Source organism: Octopus sinensis, linkage group LG16, assembly GCF_006345805.1.
Source record: "Octopus sinensis linkage group LG16, ASM634580v1, whole genome shotgun sequence".
In the NCBI taxonomy this organism is placed as follows: Eukaryota; Metazoa; Mollusca; class Cephalopoda; order Octopoda; family Octopodidae; genus Octopus; species Octopus sinensis.
This window is the reverse complement of record NC_043012.1, coordinates 6,279,291-6,295,341: the sequence shown is the minus strand read 5'-3', so window position 1 is coordinate 6,295,341 and position 16,051 is coordinate 6,279,291. Positions and strand designations below refer to the sequence as shown.

General features: G+C 37.5%; 1 protein-coding gene across 4 annotated transcripts in view; it reads right to left on the bottom strand.

Moving 5' to 3' along the window:
* The window catches only part of LOC115220334, a 311,427-nt gene that overhangs the window by 59,676 nt on the left and 235,700 nt on the right, over positions 1-16,051 (bottom strand). The window lies entirely within an intron of this gene.

Genomic DNA, 16,051 nt, shown 5'->3' with positions numbered 1-16,051 from the left:
CAACTCTCTCAAAATAAAATGAAAGATACATTGATACACTGGATAATGTAGTCCTAGAAACACTATGCCTGGAAAAGAAAGATGGAATGGTTGCAGCTTAAATGCTTTTGATCAAAGGAACGTTTGATCAGGGCTGACATAGTTTGGCAGAATCATTAGAACATCAGGCAAAATGCACCACAGGATTTGTTCCCTGGCTCTTTTACATTCTGAGTTCAAATCCTAGAAAAGTCATCTTGCTTTTCCTTTTTCTGGGATCAATACAACTAAATACCAGTCCAGGTTAGTGAATTGATAGAATTTTTAGGGAATTGGACATGTTATTTATTCTGGCCCTTCACATTCTGAATTCAGATCTTGCTAAGGTCAACTCGATTTTTATCATTCTGGGGTCAATGAAATAAAATGCTAATCCAGATCAGTGGAGGGGTAGAATCTTCAGAGCACTGGTATTTGTTCTAGCTCTTTACTCTCTGTAATTACCAACAACAATATTGGTACCTTTTCTTTGAACAACAAAGATGGAATTAAGAGGGGAAACTCGGGTACATGGGTAATTACTGGTTTTCCATAAAAAAAAAAGTATCTTTGTTCAGACCTGTACCTAGTGGGAGAAATTTCCAGTTGCAGATATATGGCCAATATCTTAACTAAAACAGATTAATTTCAGCATATATTAATATCTTATCAGTCCACAGTGAGAATATTGGTTCATACATATGTATAGTATATACTAAGTTAGACAGACTAAATAGATGTTCCTAATTTGCATAACAGTTCAAACACTCGTGACGCAATTAGGGAACATTGGGTAAATTTATAACGATGTGTTTTTAATAAACTCATAACTTAGCCTTTCAAGGAAAAGTGGACATTGTCATTTTAATTTTCAGAGAATATATAAATAGGCTGCGAGGTAAGAAGTTTGCTTCCCAACCACAAGGTTCTGGGTTCAGCCCCACTGCATGGCAACTTAGGCAAGTGTCTTCCACTATAGCTTCAGTTTGACCTACGCCTTGTGAGTGGATTTAATAAGATAGAAACTGAAAGAAACCCATCATGTGTGCGTGTGTGCATGTTTATCCCCCACCACCACTTGATAACTGGTGTTGGTGTGTTTACATTCGCTGGCTCCTGTGCTGGTGGCACATAAAAAGAACTCCCTACACATACACACATACATACATACACACACACATATATATATATATATATATATACACACACACACATACATACATACACACATATGTATATATATACACATACATATACACATATATATACATATACACATATACACATATATACATATATATATATGTGTGTGTATATATATATATATTCCCATGCTGGTGGCACGTAAAAAGCACCCACTACACTTTTGGAGTGGTTGGCGTTAGGAAAGGCATCCAGCTGTAGAAACATTGCCAGATCAGATTGGAGCCTGGTGCGTCCTCCTGGTTTGTCAATCCTCAATCGAACCATCCAACCCATGCCAGCATGGAAAACGGACGTTAAACGATGATGATGATGATAACTTAGTGGTACAGCAAAAGGTACTAATGGAATAAGTACCAGGCTTTAAAAAAAAATAATGATTCTTCAAGGTGGTGCCCCAGCATGGCCACAGTCTAATGACAAACAAATAAAAGGTAAGAGATATGTACTTTTATTTCATCATCATCATCATCATCATCGTTTAGCGTCCGTTTTCCATGCTAGCAGTTCGTAGTTAATATATCTTCATTACAAATTTTAATTTAAAATTTTATAAAAAGATCATCATCATCATCATCATCATCATCAACATCATGATTTAGTGTCCGTTGTCCATGCTGGCGTGGGTTGGACAGTTTGACCAGGGCTGGCAAACTGGAAGGCTGCACCAAACTCCAGTCTGATTTGGCATGGTTTCTGCGGCTGGATGCTCTTCTTAATGCCAACCACTCCGAGAATGTAATGGGTGCTTTTATGTTATGTGCCACCAGCACGAGTGCCATTTGCATAGCAGTGGTATCTGCCATGACTGCGATTTTACTAGGTTTCATGGGTCTTCTTCTCAAGCATGATATAATGCCAAAGGTACGTATATTAATCTTAATAAACATTATCTTATTACCTTTTTTATTTTCTTATGTGTTTCAGTCATTGTGAGGCCAGACGCACACACACTCACACACACACAATCATACACACACACAAGCACACACATACATACAGTATATATGCAACAGGCTTCTTTCAGTTTCCATTTACCAAATCCACTCACAAAGCTTTAGTCAGCCCAAGGCTATAATAGAAGATACTTGCCCAAGGTGCCACACAATGGGACTGAACCAGGAACCATGTGGTTGGGAAGCGAACTTCTTACCACACAGCCATGCTTTCACCTATATATCTATCTATCTATCTATCTATCTATCTATATATATATATATATATATATATAGAGAGAGAGAGAGAGAGAGAGATAGATAGATAGATACATACATACATACATACATACATACATACATACATACATACATACATACATACATATGGCAGGCTTCTTTCAGTTTCCATCTACCAAATCCACTCACAAGGCTTTGATCAGCTTGAGGGTATAGTAGAAACACTTGTCCTAGGTATCATGCAGTGGGACTGAACCCAGATCCATGTGGTTGGCAACACAAAGCCATGCTTATGATAAATATTGAGTCTATTTTGGAGGGGGAAAGACTTGAAGTAGGCTTTGTCCATAAAGTTTCCATCACCCAAAATGATAACACAATATCATTAAAAGTAAGACACATTGAATAATGTAGTCCAAGGTACACAATAGAACAGTCATAGCTGAAATTCCTTTTGATCATGGTTTTGTTCAATCAACAATGAGTGATTGAGTGATGACTAAACAAGGTTAAAATAAGTATATAAACCATTGGAACAAGGTTAGATATACACTGAATTAGCTTCAGATGATTTAGCTTGATGCTAACGATGCAAAGCAGTAATGAGTTTATTGATTAGAGTATGTAGCGTTGTATAATAACTCCTCTTCCATCTCATGCTTATTAGTCAGCGAGGAGAATTTTTTTGTTTTTTGTTGTTGTTTTTAATCTTTGGCTTGAGATCATGTCTTGGCTTGCTTTTTACTTTGGATTTTTTGATTTACTATATTAATGTTGTTGCTGTTGCTTTTTGTTTAACTCCAGATCAGTTCTGACCTTGCAGACCTACGATAAAATGTGTTTCTGCCTATGACCAATCATGGTCAAACCTTATGTTGCTAAGACCACATCATCCAACATGTCCCATCGCTTATTATTTTATTTTGTTTTTAGGGAGATTTTTTTTTCCCCTTTGATATGTCTACAAGATTGAATTACCATGTAGGACACACTCACTCCATACTTGATATTGGTGCAATTATTTTCCATCCTGTTTGTTCAGCTTCAACGTGTCAGCCAGTTATACAAATGCAGACGTGTGTTTAAAACAATTTACATTATAATTGAATCAATAAACGATACTGGAAAACCAACCCACAAGTCTTTTAATACCTATATTTCATAATTAACTATCTTTAGACTGTATATTTTATCCTTTGGAAACAAAGCTTATTGAAGCCTTTCTCCAAAAGAAACAGAAATATTTTCATGATAAGCAACAACAGAAATTAATGATGGAGTAAAGATTATTTGCCAACATAACATGGCAGTCCTTGTTTAGGACGAATGTTGCTGTAATTAACCCCCAGGAGACATCGTCTCAGCTGGCTATACGACACGATTTGTGTCCTTATATTTTCAAACAGAAAAAAAGATGTATATAACGACACAGATCATGTCGTATAGCCAGCTGGAGACAATGTTTCCTGGGGCTAAATTACAGCAACATTCGTCCTAAACCAGGACTGCCATGTTATGTTGGCAAATAATCTTTACTTCAAAGTACTGCTGCTGAATATCTCTCGTTCTGTGATATATAAATAGTAATTTTCTAAGAAATTAACAATGTTATTGCTTAAAGAATTCTAATAACATATATTTTAATCTCACTAAACAAATACAGATATATATATCCTTGGAAAATTAACAACAGTGTCTTCTTTTTAATGAAAGGCAAAAATAAGTGTTTGCTAATAGATTTACCTTTGTCTTTTATTTATCCTATCATTGGCAGTAATTCTATTTGTTAATTAAATTGTGTTACAAATACTTTACTTTGTCCTCATCTTGTTTGTTGTTAACACAATGTTTCGGCTGATATACCCTCCAGCCTTCATCAGGTGTCTTGGGGAAATTTCAAACCTGGGTTCTCATTCCTAAGGTATTTTTCGATGTTGTTGTTATTATTATTAATATTATTATTATTATTATTATTATTATTATTATTATTATTATTCAGGTCATTGCCTGGAATTGAACTCAGAACCTTGGGGTTAGTAGTCTGCACTCTTAACCACTATGCCATATGCCCATAGGATATATCAGCCAAAACAGTATGTTAACAATAAACAAGATGCGGACAAATATCTGTCAAATGTAAATAATGTACATAATTCCTCATCTCTTAAATATAGAACTGAAATACTTTACTGTTATGCAAATTAGGCATACCCAGTTAGTCAGTCTAAATTTGTGTATACTATACATAGCTATAAATGACTATTCTTACTATGGACAGGGATGTCTAACCGATCTCCGATAAGGTATTGACAAATGCTGAAACTAATCAGATTAACAAATTGTTTCACCCACAGGGACAAAAAAATACTTGGCTTAATCATGGTCTCTACTTTTTCACAGTAATGCTAAAATGTGTGCTTACTAAGAACACATCCCCATAGGTTTACCTTATGTCTTTACTTAACCCATCATTGTGTAATTCTTCTATAACCCACTCAGGCTTACCAGTAATTTTAGACTTGACACTTAGCCAAGTTCCCAATATAATGGGAATTGGCAAGTCTTTTGTTAAAATTTGGTCAAATTAAAACTAGATTGACTGATCTGAATAATGATAGGCCAACAATGCAGAATTTGGTTGTTTACAAATGTCATCTCACAACACTGTTTAGTTGCTGGTTTGAGTATTTTTCCTAATTTCACGACTATGAAATTCACAGCAAACAAACACTTCCAGTGTAGTTTGTTTACAACACAAAAGTATACATAATTTCTTTACAACATAAGAGCATTGATTGTTTACGACCAAGGAGATACTGCCAATCTTAGCTTTTCAAATATTCTGATGAAAATCAAGAGCTCATTCAAAAGAAAGTAAAGAAGAATCTGGAATAAGCTACAGATGAAGCATTCAAGTGGAAACTTATAGAGGTGTATCAAATGAGGAGGGCTTGCATCTTATTTCTTTATTGCCCACAAGGGGCTAAACATAGAGCGGACAAACAAGGACAGACAAAGTGATTAAGTCAATTACATCGATCCCAGAGCATAACTAGTACTTAATTTATCAACCTTGAAAGAATGAAAGGCTAAGTCGACCTCAACAGAATTTGAACTCAGAATGTAAAGGCAGACGAAATACTGCTAAGTATTTCGCCTGGCGTGCTAACGTTTCTGCCAGCTCACCGCATCTTAATCAATTAGCAATACTGCTAGTGGAACATTAGTATTAGATTAAGAGAGAACTAATTCCAGATAATAATTCTCAAATTCTAAGTGTTTCTGTTTAGTAGATTTGAGCTAATCTATTTTTTATTGAAGACACGCGTTTTTATCTGTTCTAGGTATGTACAGACATTAATTATCTCTCTGTGATCAGGACTGATAGAATTTCTCTCTCTCTCTCTCTCTCTCTCTCTCTCATACACACTCACACACACACACACACACACCACACACACACACACACACTCATATATACTACAGGCTTCTTTCAGTTTTCATCTATAAAATCTACTCACAAGGCTTTTGTTGGCCATGCTCATTAATAGAAGATATTAGCAAGTAGCTTTTAGCTAAGATATTAGCTCAAGGTACCATGCATTGGGGCTGAACCTAAGATCACATGGTTGGGAACTAAACTTCTCAAACACAAAGCCTCACCTGCATATATATATATATATATATTATATATATATATATAGATAGATAGATAGATAGATAAATAGATAAATAGATAGATAGATAGAGAGATAGATAGATAGATAGATAGATAAATAGATAGATAGATAGAGAGATAGATAGATAGATAGATAGATAGATAGATAGATAAATAGATAAATAGATAGATAGATAGAGAGATAGATAGAGAGATAGACAGACAGACAGACTGACAGATAGATAGATACATAGATATGGGCTGCCATGATAGATCACTAGCCACTACACATTCTATATTTTCTCTCCTTGTTTCTTTCTGTGTTCCTTTCTGAGGAAGAGCGTAGGCTCAAAATGTTAATGACTTTTTCACTTCCCGAGCATTAAACTAATACATCGGTTTGTTGTCTACACCACCTGTCTTCGTCTTTTGTTTTTTTTTGCGAATTCTCCCCCTATATACATATTTATACACACACACACACACACACATATAGATAGATAGCTAGCTAGAAAGATAGATAGATATAGATATGGATATAGATATAGATATTTGGCTGTTAAAAAAATAGGATAAAGAATATTCAGTACAGTAGAGAGAGAGAGAGAGAGAGGGAGAGAGAGAGTATGTGTGTGTGTGTGCGTGTGCATGTGTGTGCGTGTGTGGGTCGGTGTGTTAAAAATTCTCAGTTTACTCTGACACTATTCATCACTTAGCAATTGTAACTGACTCTCACAAAAGAAGAATTTAGAATAAACTTTACAGGAAATTTAATTTTAGTTCATATAAGGGAAAAAAAAACTGATCATTCATTATAGCAGGCAAGACGACAGTTTTATTTGACAGACCACTTTAGTACAATCTTCTCAAACCTGCCTGGGTTAATGAACAGATTTTCACAAGTAACAAAAGAACTGCAACGAATTTTAGCCAAATTAATTTGCATAATTCTAAAAAGTGGACTAATGGTTAATAACTCAAATGAACTAATACAGCAGCATAAATTAGGTATGTATAAAGTATGCAAAAATTCTAATAAAGATCAGTTTATTTTATATCCTTAAATATGAAGATAACAAATTTCTGTGACAGTAATTCATAAATCTTTAAAATTATCTCCTCTTTATCATTGACACTTACTCATAAAAGTTTTGTCCCGTTTGTTTTTACTGTAACTAAGAGGCAAATTACACTTCGTTCAGAATTAGCTGCACATGTCACTCAGTACAACTCTGTGTGAAATAAAGCATCAATCATTATGTATGTGTATGTATATGTAGTATTCTTATATATAAGTATATATATATATGTGTGTGTGTGTGTATATATATATATATATATATAAAGTTCAAAAGCCAATTAACAAATAATTGAATGAAATACCCATCAAACAGGTGAAATTAACTGAAACAAAAACAAAAACTAGGTCAATTCAGTTGGAACAAAGCAGGAAAACTCTAATAATAAAAGAAACTGAATGTTACTATGAAGTTAAAATACTTGATACCTGTATATGAGACTTAGCTCAGCACGTCCACTTTCAAATCTAAGCATTTTTCTCTCTCTCTTCACCTCTCTCACTCCTATGTATGTATGTGCGTGTGTGTGCGTGTGTGTGTGTGTGTGTGTGTGTGTGTGTGTGTGTGTATGTATGTCATTATTTAGTTTATTTCAAGATTTCTTGCTAATAGAGAAAGAAGCAATTTCTAACCTAGATCCAAGGCTCCTTCATTGGAATTTCAACATTAACAACACGGTACGGTATGTATATATGTATCCTTCGAAAAACCCTATCCATCTAAATGCTTGTGTTGTATTACATGAACATACTTTGCTACTTCTCCTCCCCAAGCTCTCAGTCATACTGTAACATCTCTTATCCTTCACTCACCCCAAGACGCTGGGTGTGTCTTGGTAAGTGACTGTAACAGACATGCAGATTAAAAGTAAAAATGACAATAATAGTAATAATAATAATAATAATAATAATATAATAATAATAATAATAATAATATATGACTTCTACACAGTTTCCATCTAGTAAATCTCAAACACGAGCTTTGATTTGCTCCAAGGCAATGATAACAGACAACTTTTACTCAGGTTACCTCATAGTGAGGTCAAATGCAAAATCATACAATTAACCACACAGTCGTATCTGTGCCCACATGACTTGACAAAATTGAGGGCCAGTGTCAAAGCAAAAGCAAAAATAAAACAATCATAAGAAAACCTGATTCTTAAAAAAAAATTAGAAATTCAAATATAAAAAAAAAGCAGAAATAATAAACAATATAAGGCCAAAACAAAAAAACTACAAATTCTTTGAATCTCTGTGGTATCAGATAACATAGGTTATTGTGTGTGTGTGTGTGTGTGTGAGTAGTTTTTCTTCTTAAATGATAAAGATCAGTTACATATATCGACAGGGAAATTGCAGGCAAAGTGGGATATCTATACCACTAACAACAACAACAAACAGCACAACTATCATAATATCAACAAAGCAAACAAGCCAACATCGGTGCCTCAAGAACAGTCAGCCAGTCTGCTAGAAACAGCAGTTAAATCTCCCAAATCCAATCTTAAGATTCATCGGGTAACATGGCCCTGGTTTATCTACATGTAGGAAAAAGACAGGATGGTCACACCTGAAGTGTCTTTGATTAGATGTTTGCTTGATCAGGACTGATCTGTGCCTAAACAACACTAGTGACTGTAAAAAGAAGGCTTGTTTTGCAAACATGCAGTTTTGGGTTCAGTCCCACTGTGTGACACCTTGGGCAAGTGTTTTCTACAATAACACCGGAGTGACCAATGCCTCGTAAGTGAATTGGGTAAATGGAAATTATGTAGAAGCTTTGTTGTATATGTATGTATATATATATATATATATATATATATATATATATATATTATATATATATATATATATATATCCCATAAATAATGCGGATTTTTCAATTGCATGAGCTAAAAGTCAGAAGGATATAGGATAATCTACCTGCATCAACCTGCTATAAAAGCAGCTACCAATTTTATCGTATCTTTATTCTTAGTGCAAATTTTGAAGAATGCAATTCGAATTTAACAGTTATTTTTTCAAAGCTGTAATGGAAGTGACAAAGGAGTATATTCGGCATATTTTGCTTCATGAGTTCAATAAAGACACCAATGCAATGGAAAGCGTGAGGAATATTAATGCAGTGTATGGGGATTGGACAATAAGTGTAAGCCAGTGTCAACAGTGGTTCCAGAAATTCTAAGCTGGAAACTACAGCCTAGAAGACGAGCCTCATCCTGGAAGATCTGTACAGGATGATGAGGATGTCCTGCAAATCCTGGTGGAACAAAATCCCATCGTAAATGTTGAGGAGCTAGCAGAGAAGCTTGGATTTGATCATTCAACCATTCATCGACACCTGCATGCCATCGGAAAAGTCAGAAAATTGGGTCAGTTTGGCATAAAATACCAATAAAATGTCAAGGTTGATTTGTTCAGGCTTTAAGGTGGTGGTCCAGCATGGCTGCAGTCCAATGACTGAGATAAGCAAAAGATAAAATATAAAAGAGAAAGCCCTCGATAATAACAACAACAGCAACAGCAACAACAAAGTTTCTAGGTCTATCTTAACCCTTTGACGTTCAGATTACCTTGTCAAATGTAGAGCGTATTTGATCACATGGCTTTGAAATAATCCTGCTTTATCTCATAGCTTTGAGATTTCGATGATGTGATAGTATATTTTTTGAGTAGCATTGTAGGGTTGGTGCGAGAGGTCCGATTTGGCCAGTTGGAACATAAAGCAAGTAGAGTATTCGGTTCAGATGTCACCAGTTTTGATGTCGAGGGGTGAAATGACAACATAAGGAAAAGACACCATCACTACTACTACCACCACCACCACTACCACCAACACCACCACCATCCCTTTCATAGTTCCCAACACCACTACCACCTCTACTTACAGCTATCTCATCACATCACCACCATACACAACACCACAAACACTCTTTAACTCTTTCATTTCACTCTCACCCTCTCTTTTCTCCCCTTTCAATCTCTTTATATCTATTCCACCTCTCTTTTTCTCTTTCAGTTTGTCTCTCCTTTTCTTTCTCTCCTTCTCTTTCTCTCCTTCTCTTTCTCTCTCCTTATCAATCAAAGCAAAGTTATAACAGCTCAGAGTTGTATGAAAGTAAGAACAAAACAAAAAAAAATAGTAAAAAAAGAAGAGAGTGAAAGGAAGAGATGGTGTAGAGAGGTGGGGTTGGAGACGCTAAAAAACAAGAAATTCTAATATGGTTTTGGTAAAAGAACTGAGATGGAGTGATGGTGGTGGTTGTGGTGGTGTCGGTGGTGGTGGTGGTGGTGGTAGTGGTGATGGTGGTGGGGAGAGTCTATAGACACCTGATGGTGTCTACCATAACCCTACCTCACCTCATCTCGCTCTCCCCCAAACACGATATATGTACCTTTAGTGAAGTTGTTATTTTAGTAAATTAACTGAAGAAACTAAAGACATACCAAGAACATGATAGACACAGAGTAACACAGAGAGAGAGAGAGAGAGAGAGAGAGAGAAACTGGTGATTAAGATATGTATGAAAATATACATATACATATATATATATATATATATACACACACACACACATACTTATATATAATAAAATAAAATGGGGCAGATGATGATGAGGAAAACATCCGGAAAACATGAAAAAACATACAAAGGACATGGAAACATATGTATGTATGTATGTGTGTGTGTGTGTGTGTATCTGTGTGTATGTGTGTATGTATGTATGTATGTATGTATGTGTGTGTGTGTATGTATGTATGTATGTATGTATGTATGTATGTATGTATGTATGTATGTGTGTATGTATGTATGTGTGTATGTAGGTGTGTATGTCATTGTTCAATTTTATTTCATGATTTCTTGCCAATAGAGAAAGAGCCGGTTTCTAACCTAGATTCAAGGCCCCTTCACTGGAATTTCAACAACAGGATATTTTTGTTTGCATGTATGTATGTTTACATGTGTGTATGTTTGTGTGCCTGTGTTTGTCCCCCTAGCATTGCTTGACAACCGATGCTGGTGTGTTTACGTCCCCGTCACTTAGCAGTTCGGCAAAAGAGACCGATAGAATAAGTACTGGGCTTACAAAGAATAAGTCCCGGGGGTCGATTTGCTCGACTAAAGGTGGTGCTGCAGCATGGCCGCAGTCAAATGACTGAAACAAGTAAAAGAGTAAAGAGTAAAGAGTAAAGAGTAATATGCATACACACACAGGTATACCTGTGTTGTATGTATGTGAATCTCAAACATCTGATAGGAGGATGAACCCGAAAAATTCTAAGCAATGTGCAGCTGAGTTAAGATGTTAATAAATACATCTAACTCCAACCAAAGATGTAGAGTTCTACTTCCTTCCACTTGTTCACTCACTTGCACGTGTGTGTGTGTGTTATTTGATTGGCACGAAGCTGCTACAGTAATTGAAGGGCCCAGATATCATACTGAATCTCTCATCAAACTGAGTTTAACAAATGCTTTAGCACCAACATCTGGGCCCTTAAGCCATTCTTGCTGTTTTGCAGCTTATAAATAATCTTTACTGGCATTGGCATCTGAATCGTGACCGATGCCAGTGCCGCCTCGACAGGCTTCCATGCCGGTGGCACGTAAAATGCACCAATCCAACCGTGGCCGTTGCCAGCCTCGCCTGGCACCTGTGCAGGTGGCATGTAAAAAGTACCCACTACACTCACAGAGTGGTCGGCATTAGGAAGGGCATCCAGCTGTAGAAACACTGCCAGATCAGACTGGAGCCTGGTGCAGCCTTCTGGCTTCCCAGATCCCTGGTCGAACCGTCCAACCCATGCTAGCATGGAGAACGGACGTTAAACGACGATGATGATGATGATGATGATGATGATACTCTGCTTTATGAAATAAGTTCTTGTTCGTGTTTTCTATGCCAATATGGACAAGAAATGGTACAAGAAATTTCAAATCATTTGCCATCCTGCTCTCAACATCTATAAGAAGAAAAGTAAAAAAAGAAAACAGAAATCCCTTTTAAATATTTGAAGTTGTACAGATGTGAAGGTAGGAGGTGAGAGTGGGAGTGGGAGAAAGATGGCAGTAGAAGGGGCAGGTTGACATATGGACACAGACAGACAGACAGATGTGGGTAGATGAATGCATGGACTGGTGGGCAGTCAGACAGGCATAAATATGAACAGGTGGAAGAAAAAGATCAGGTAATGTAACCCAGTGCTACTCAAAATGGAGGTCCACGGACCTGTGCTGGTCCGCGAGCCATCAGCTGGCAGTACATGGCAAGTTTCCAGGAAAGTAAGAAACATTATAAAATGCTTATTTAATATTGTATTATTTGTTTACAAAATAAATATCAGATAAAAAAAATTGTCAACTTTTATTATATTCTTTATATATATTCAGAAATATTAAATTTCTAAATATCTCATAGAGATATGTACGGTGGTGGAGCGAGGGAGTGGTTGTATACTGTCAACTTAACGTGACAGCCCTGTAAGGGAATTGCACCATTGTTTCCAGTATAAATTAATATTTAATTCTTTATTGCCCACAAGGGGCTAAACATAGAAGGGACAAACAAGGACAGACAGAGGGTCCAAATCGATTACATCGGCCCCAGTGTGTAACTGGTACTTATTTAATCGACCCCTAAAGGATGATGTTGCTAAGAAATATTACTGGTTCGTGGCACATTGGAAAAAAAAAATAACTGCTGGTATGCCACATCAGATAATTTGAGAAGCAACAAAAGAAAAAGAAAATAAAGTGTCTGGATGCTGGTAGGGAGATGTGGATAAAAAGAGGAGAGAGTGATGGAGAGGAAGAAAAGAAGAGAGAGAAATAGGAACAGACAGACAGACAGACAGAGAAACAAACAAACAATGCACCGGTCAGGCTGACAGAATGATTGACAGAGTGGCAGAGTGGCAGAGTGGCAGGCCAATAGTTACAGATAGGAAGGAAGAAGGGGATGGGGAGGGGAGAGACTTCTAATTAAGATATAAGTAGAAAGAATGAGAAAGAGAGAAAGAAAGTGAAAATAAACCACAACAGAGAGTGAGAGTGGTGTGTGTGTGTGTGGTGTGTGTGTGAGTGTGTGTGTGAGTGAGTGTGAGTGTGTGTTTGTGTGTGTGAGTGTGTGTGAGTGTGTGTGTGTGTGTTTGTGTGTGTGAGTGAGTGTGTGTGTGAGTGAGTGTGAGTGTGTGAGTGTGTGTTTGTGTGTGTGAGTGTGTGTGAGTGTGTGTGTTTGTGTGTGTGAGTGTGTGTGAGTGTGTGTGTGTGTGTTTGTGTGTGTGAGTGAGTGTGTGTGTGAGTGAGTGTGAGTGTGTGAGTGTGGTGTGTGTGTGTGTGGTGTGTGTGGTGTGTGTGTGTGTGTGTTTGTGTTGTGAGTGAGTGGTGTGTGTGAGTGAGTGTGGTGTGTGAGTGTGTGTTGTGTGTGTGAGTGTGTGTGAGTGTGTGTGTTTGTGTGTGTGAGTGTGTGTGAGTGTGTGTGTGTGTGTTTGTGTGTGTGAGTGAGTGTATGTGTGAGTGAGTGTGAGTGTGTGTTTGTGTGTGTGAGTGAGTGTGAGTGTGTGAGTGTGTGTTTGTGTGTGTGAGTGTGTGTGTGTGTGAGACTGTGTGTTTGTGAGTGAGAATGTGTGTGTGTGTGAGTGTGTGTGTGTGTGTGTGAGTGTGCGTGTGTGTGTATGTGTGAGTGTGTGTGAGTGTGTGTGTGTGAGTGTGTGTGTGTGAGTGTGTGTGTGTGAGTGTGTGTGTGTGAGTGTGTGTGAGTGTGTGTGTGTGTGTGTGTGTGTGTGTGTGGTCACTCTGTCAGCTTGTACATTAGTTAACTCTAGATGCTCTCTTTGACATGACTCTTTCTCTACTTATCTTTCCATATCTCTCTCCTTTTTTTTATCTCTGTCTCTCCTTCTGTCCAGTGTCCCTGCCACCCACACATGCACACACGCACACACACACACACACACACACACACACATGTGTGTATGCATATGTGAGAGAGAGAGAGAGAGATGTGAGGTGGGGTAATTGCGTATGTGAGTGCTTGTATGCAAAAATCACAGTTTATGAACAGAGTATGAAGGAAGAGAGCAAGAGAGCGAGAGAGAGAGAGAGAGAAGAATGAAAAGGAGAGGAAGGGAGACAAGGAAGAAAAGAAGGAGAGAGGGAAAAGGAAGAGAGAGATGTCAGGATAAACACAATGGCTACCTGGGGAGAATGGTGTTTTCTCAACAAGGGGTGACAGCAACAATTAAAAAAATAAATAAATAACCCCCCCCCCCGGGCTGTATTGGTTTACATACTATCTCATAATATTGCCTTTACCATGACTGACAGCAGCAGTACCACCACCACCACCACCAAAACAACAACAACAACAACAACCACCACACCACCACCACAATCAATTCCACCACTACCACCACCATCATAATCACCACCACAACCACAACAACAACAACAACCACAACCAATTCCACCACTACCACCACCACTACCACCACCATCATAATCACCACTACCACCACCACCACCACCACAACCATTGCTGCTGTCATCACCCCGCGAGACTGAGACTACTTTCCTTGTTGTTCCAACCACCACAGCTTTAACCATAACTAAAATGGTGGAGGAAGGAGGAGGAAGAGAAGAAGGAGGAGGAGGAGGGGCGTCTCTACATAGTCTTTGATCAACCTATGAGAAATAGCAGCTAAATATCTTGTGAATCATACTTTACCAACATACAAAAAATAAAAAAGGACAAAGGACATTTTGATGGATGTAGTCCTAGATACATATCTACACTTTCTCACTAAAAAAAAAATAAAAATAGAAATACAATAGTCATAACGTGAGTGCCTCTGATTTGATATGACCCATGTGATTTGGATTGAGCTGGGTTTAAACAACAATAACAACAACAACAACATCAGTACCAATAATAACAGTAGCTGTTATGTCATAGCTGTGGTGATGCAGTTCTAGGTCAGCTTGGTTCTAGCAGCCCTGCTGACACACGGGTATTTAATCAAATGCATTAGGTGTGAACTTTGGATCAATTGAATCGGTTATACCAATCATTTCTCAGCTAGACCAGAGCCAAGCACATAAAATGGTTTATTGGAAAGGGTGCAGAGTGCAACTGCAAACGTGTTACATTATTTTCCCACTAAATTCCAGTCTGTTCTAATATAACCTTCGTTCTTTTTTATTTCATTTTTGGATTTGGTTTGCAAGATTCTTTATGTGAGTTCGTGCGTTGAAGCATTTTCTGTTGTGTCTGGGGAGAGTCATCCTCTTTCAGTGCCTTATAATTTAACACACTCACTGGTAAAATTTCCACTTATTTCTTTTTTATTTTTCTAAAAGAGTGGCTGTGTGGTAAGTAGCTTGCTTACGAACCACATAGTCCCGGGTTCAGTCCCACTGCATGGCACCTTGGGCAAGTGTCTTCTACTATAGCCTCAGGCTAACCAAAGCTTTGTGAGTGGATTTGGTAGATGGAAAATGAAAGAAGCCCGTCATATATATGTATATATATATATATACGTATGTATGCGTGTGTTGTGTCTATGTTTGTCCCCCCAACATCGCTTGACAACCAATGCTGGTGTGTTTACGTCCCCATAACTTAGCGGTTTGGCAAAAGAAACCGATAGAATAAGTAGTAAGCTTACAAAGAATATGTCCTGGGGTCGATTTGCTCGACTAAAGGCGGTGCTCCAGCATGGCCACAGTCATATGACTGAAACAAGTAAAAGAGTAAAAAGAGTAAGAGTATTGCGTTTTGCAACTTTTTTAATAGTGTTGTTCTTTGCATTACTGTTATTGTTGTTGCTAGTGTTGTTGATTAATGCCAGATTATCCCTAATCAAGCAGACCAATGAACGAAGTATTTCCAGGAATCATTCTTTGTAAGCCAAGTA